Source organism: Pundamilia nyererei, unplaced genomic scaffold (assembly GCF_000239375.1).
Source record: "Pundamilia nyererei isolate P.nyererei 1_Seehausen unplaced genomic scaffold, PunNye1.0 scaffold00207, whole genome shotgun sequence".
NCBI lineage: Eukaryota > Metazoa > Chordata > Actinopteri > Cichliformes > Cichlidae > Pundamilia > Pundamilia nyererei.
The window spans coordinates 985,551-991,518 of NW_005187608.1; positions in this window are offsets into that span (position 1 = coordinate 985,551).

Below are 5,968 nucleotides of genomic sequence, written 5' to 3' on the forward strand. Positions count from 1 at the left end.
CCCTTTCCTGTCCATTGCTTAATCTTCTTTTTTAATCTTGTCTTCTTTTTCTTTTGTCCTCTCTGCCTCGCTCTCCATTTTCCCCTATTCTCTTTTATACTATACCATTCTATTCTCTCTCTTGCCTCTTCCCACATAGGAAAATTGGTATGGCCCGGATCTGGCCCACACAATGTGCTTACACATGGCCCACATACTGCAAAGAATGATGGCCCTTTGGTGGCCCAGATCTGATTTGCCAGACTTAGCTGAAACCCGAAGACTGCTTGGTCGAGTTAACCTCCTGAACTATCCACAACACATAGTCGAAACCTGACATTAAGACAGAGAAGACTAGAGGTGAGACATGATCATTACTGAATATTAAAAATAATAAATGACAGATTTAGTGATATTTTCATAAACTATTTATTTACCACATAAATTAACAGCATGGCAGGGCAAAATATTTTTTTCTAACATGGCAACCTTTTAAAAGTGAAATGAGACAGAAAGACAGGTGAGAAAGAATAAAACTTAACTGACTTCTTGATGGCATTTTACACACAGTACTGGTGCAGTATCTAGAAAATGTGGGAAAATACTGGCATCATATACAGTACTTAGTTCTTGAGAAATTATGATGGGACCCTGAAAAAAATTACTATGTACAATAATGGATTTCTATACATTTTACACAAGATGAAAACGTTTGTTGTAAGATTCAGATAATCATTTACTAAAAGCGAGACATTTTAAATGAGAATAAGAAACAAAAGTATTCCTTTGTGCCCCCCTTTTCCTGCTAATGCCTTACTTGGCCCCCCTGGGAAAACTTTGCTAGACCCACCCCTGCACAGTTACCAGCTGTCAGCTACAAAGGATCCTGTTGTTATTTGTCTCTCAGAAACAGTTCATAACTTCCTCCTCCTGCCTCACATTTCCGTCATCCACCTGCTGGCCTCTGTGAATGCTCCGCCATAGTCACCACCAAACAGTGGAGTTATTTTTACACACCTGCCAGCATCTGGCCAATCCACCACCTTTCATTGTTTATACCCTTACGAAAAAAAAGAAAGAAAAAAAAACATCGGCCCATCAAAACGAAAAATTACCATCGGCCCACTGAGTCCAGCTATGGCTGCATATGTGCTTAGTAGTAATTTGTTTGAGCAAAACAACCGTTTTCGAGGGCGTTGCCATACTGGAATCCCGACTTCTCTGACGAGGCTAACCAGACGCCGTTTACTCTAGTGTGGCATCATTCCCAGGTCTGTGTTCCGATTTCCTAGGTAAGTTGAACGCAACACACAAAGTAATAAATAACGAGCCTATCTAAATCCCAGTAATGATTAACGTGTTCCTGATTTTGGCATAATAACTAGTTACGTGCTTGTTACCACAATAATAATGTAGTTACTGTAACGCGTTACTTAATAACGCGTTAGTCCCTACAGTGCTCAGTTACTTTTTGGAAGAAGTAACTAGTAACTATAATTAATTACTTTTTCAAAGTAAATTGCCCAACACTGCATCCAAGTGACTTCTTCAGTCTCAGCTGACTGCAGGATTTGGATTTTCATTGCTTCCTACCGGACTCGGCCCCTCTCCTATTAGTTTGTACCTCTATGAAGAGATAAGTGCATTTTCAGGCCCGGATGTGCACGTTCGCTTCTCTAATCTCTCTCCTTCCAAAGATTAGAGCAAAATCAGCAATAACTCAGAGTAGATTCATTAGATAAGTGTAATTCAAGTGATTTGATTATTATACTCTCATTATTGTTATTTGAGTCTGCTTCTGTTTTGCTCCATGCTACATGGCTTACAAGGGGTAAAATGTTTAACACAGACAACATCTCACACTGGGTTAAAAGCCAAGCAGAGAACATGTGTTTTTAAACGGGTTTAACAGCGAGGGGTGGAGTCTGCCTGATCTTCAGCTCATTCCACATTTTGGGAGCCAAAGCTGCAAAGGCTCTGTCTCCTCGGGATTTATAACATGTCTTTGGGACAGTCAAAAGCACCTGGTTAGCTGATCTAAGAGCATGTGACGGCATGTAAGGGTGATGCAGCTCAGATGAGTAAGAAGGGACAGGACCATTAAAAGACTTTTTTTTAAAAATTGAATTTTAAAGAGGATTCGAAACTTAACGAAAGCCAATGAAGGGACACTAAAACTAAAACCGTGGTTATGTGATCTTGTTTGCTTGTGCCAGTTAAAAATCATGCTGCAGCATTTTGTACCATCTGTAGACGTGAGAGGGAGGCCTGGCTAATTCCAATCAACAGAGAATTACAATAATCCAGACGAGAGCTGATAAATGCATGGATCAGAGTCTCTAGGTGGCATCTAGACAGGATGGGCTTATTTTCTGACAGCTGCCTCTACTGAAAAAAGGAGGACTTAACCACAGTATTGATAGTGAGTCATTTTACACACCTAAATTAGTAATGCTGGGCCAAATAAGAGGGGTCAAAGGCAGGGACACAGCTGGAGGATTTAAAAAGCATAGCTTCAGTCTTCTTTTTTTTTCATTAAAATTAAAAGAGTTTAGTGCCATGCACCCCCTCAATGAGACCATCAAGGAGAGGCTGAACAGAACCACTAGTTTTAAAGGGAAATAGACTTGATAGTCATCAGCATATACAACAGAACACAATGCTTTCTAAAAATAGCAGCAAATACAGAGAGAACAGTACAGGACTAAGAAAGGAACCCTAAGGTACTCCTTGGGGATGGGCAGCAGAAGCAGAGGTAAAATCATCAATCATGACACAGAAACTCCTATCAGAGCTGAGCCAGTGCCCACTCATTGCTCCAGCCTGGAGATGAGAACGTTATGGTCCAACGCGTCAAAAGCAGCTGTTAGATCTAAAAGCACAAGTAAAAGACTGTTCCCAGAATCCATTGCTAAAAATATGTGCTGTGCTAAAAAGTCTAAATTAGGTACATTGCCTTTAGAACCCTTTGTGTAACAGTAAAAGTAAAAATTTGAGTTTTAATTCATTTTAGTGTGAATAGCTCTCACAGGTTAGTCCAGTACTGTAAAAGTACCAGACCGTTGGGGCCTACTGTTCAGGCTACTAAATTTAATTCAGTTTGTTACCAAAAGCACTGATTGAGAGGGGAGTTGCTGTTAACAGGTGTGGCTGCTAAGATACTCGGACCAAGTCAGCTGATATAGAAAAAAAGATTTTAGAAAAGGTGCTTCATAAGATTTCCAGCACATATTTCTCCCATACTGGCTTCGCTTCATTGGCTCCCTCTTAAGTCCTTCTACTCAAATACAAGGTCTTGAATAATCAGGCCCCATTATTATTCCCTGTCCTTCTTTCACAGTGCGTCTTTTGTCCTGTCTTCCTTCCATCACCACAAACTGGTGGTGGCAGATGGCTGTCCCTCCCTGAGCCTGGTTCTGCTGTAGGTACCTTATAGTTAAACTCGAGTTTAAGAGCTCTTTGGATTGTTGGGGTTTTCTCTCTAACAGTATACATTGCCTTGAGGTAAATGTTGCTGTGATATGATGCTATATAAATTCAATTCAAATGAATTGAGTATTACACACATGTGGAAGCATGTCCACATGTCCTTATAATGTGAGCTCACGTCTGTTCATAAACTAATAAGCTGCATTGCGGACATACTGTTGAATGTCTCAAAATGTTTTTAGAACTAAACAGAGACAAGAGAGAAATACATGTTGGTGTCCAAAGAATCAGGGACAGAAAATGTATTATTCCCAGGAATCTTGGTATCATTCTGGACATCGGTAAAAATCAGTTTAATCACATTAATAAGGTTACCAGAACTGCTTTCTATCACTTAAAAATACAAGTTTGGAAAAACTGTATCGGTAGAAAATGGTGCATGCATTCATGTTAAGCTCTATATGCTTAGCAAAATCATCAGTAGGGTGATTTCAACTCATTCAAAATACAGCTGGAGCATTCTTACAGGTTTGTGGAAATTTGACCACATTACCCCGGCACTGAAGGAACTTTATTGGCTCCAAGTGCAGTACAGAATTACATTTAGAATACTTTTACTAGTTTATAAACATCTCAAGGTTTGGCTCATAAGTACGTCTCTGACTTGCTCAACCTGGTCAGATCTCTCAGGTCATCAGGTGCAGATCTTTCAGCTAAACTTAGATCTAAGTGTGATGAATGTACTTTCAGTTAGTGTGGTTCTGTTTTTTTGGATCAACCTGCCTCCTGACCTGAGACCCATACGTTCTTTAATTATATTACACAAATAATGAAACTGCAGTTTCATTTGCCTTATTAGACCAAATGTAACCAAAGTTTGCTTTATATTTAACAGCTAATGCATACAAAGATGACTTTTCATTATTATCATTTGAAAAACTGACTGACTGAACAGACTCAGCCCAGAAAACAATATCTAACGATATCCAAGGCATGGAGGAGTGACGTTTTGACAATATATGCAACGCATATATTTTGCAGAGGTGACCAGTGAGTTTATGTTTGCATTACAAAAAACGTTTCTCCACAAGAAGTGACTCTCAGCTAACTCAGCATGGCTTTTCTCCATGTTGAATGATGAATGTTGGCCAAGTTGCCCCAATGCCCTGCCGCATAACCAGCCCTCTGCCTCTCCAAACACTTCTCTACAAATGCTGACCCACTGGGCTAATTTAATAAAAGCCTTTTTGATGTTACCATGGAGACATGTCAAGTAATTATACCCCGCATTCTGGCCTGCATGCACATGTTATTATGGGATACAAAAATAATCTGAGTTTGCAGGGAGGTTGCCACGGGAGACTGATGGCCAAGCAAAGTGTCTCGTGGCCGTGGAAACAGAAGGTAAATGAGCATATTAACAACATGTATGCTTGCAATAGTGTCAACATGGAAAACACAGACTATAGAAAGGACAATTTGGCTAATTTAGTCTTTAACTGAATTAACACAAGTCTAGGCTCTGCCTGTGACAGCTGTTCAAATACCACTTCATTTCAATCAACAAGTCAAGACAGTCAATCGTTTGGCTTTTTTAATAAGAAGACTAATATTAAATCAACAGAGAATAAAAGCGAGAGAAAGAAAACAGGCTGCAACCTTTAAACCTTTCATTTAAAACCCTGGTGTGTTTTTAAGTTGCTTCATTATGAAGCCAACGTGTAGAGAGTGAGAAGAGATATGTGTGTTATTTGGTTATTAGTAGAGGAGGGAGCTGGGTAAAGAGCAAGAATTGTCCAAAGACTTTTAATTGGATTGCTAAAGTGCTTTCTTAATTGAGTTTTGTATTCTTGGTAATATAAAAGTGAACATCTTTATGTCCCATTCTGCTAATACACACAGGTGCATGCGCACACATGCACACACACATGGACTCACACCTAAATTGAACCCAGGGGTTCAGGGGTAGCAAGAGAAAATGAGATTTGATGAGTTGAAGGCCGGACGCTTCAGGAAAATTTCAATTTAGACGCTTTTAGATTGACTGGTTAATTTGTAACAGCTTACCTATAATAGCTTTCCTTACTGTCGCCTTAATTAAGTTCTCACGTTAATGCTTTAGCTGGGGTTCGCCACTCCTTAGAACCTGTTAACTTACATGTCCCTGGTGGTCAGAACACACACACAAAACTAAAAGAGGTGAAGGGAAGAAGAGAAAATAAAAATCTGTATCTCTCAGCAATCACACACAAACACACAAACACACACACACACGTCAAGTGTTGCTACCCTAGTGGGGACATCCCAGTGACATTATGCTGTCCCTAGCTGCTTACCTTCCCCTTAAGTATCAGAAATGAGTGCCTAAACTAACCCTAACCCTAACTATAACCTAACTGTAACCCTGACATTAAAACCACATTTTAAGTGTGAAAAATTGATTTTGGTCCCCATGAGGGCTGTTGGTCCCACAAGTATAGTAAATTTCAGATTTTGGTCCCCACCAAGGGAGGAAAACCAACACACACACACACACACACACACACACACACACATAGAT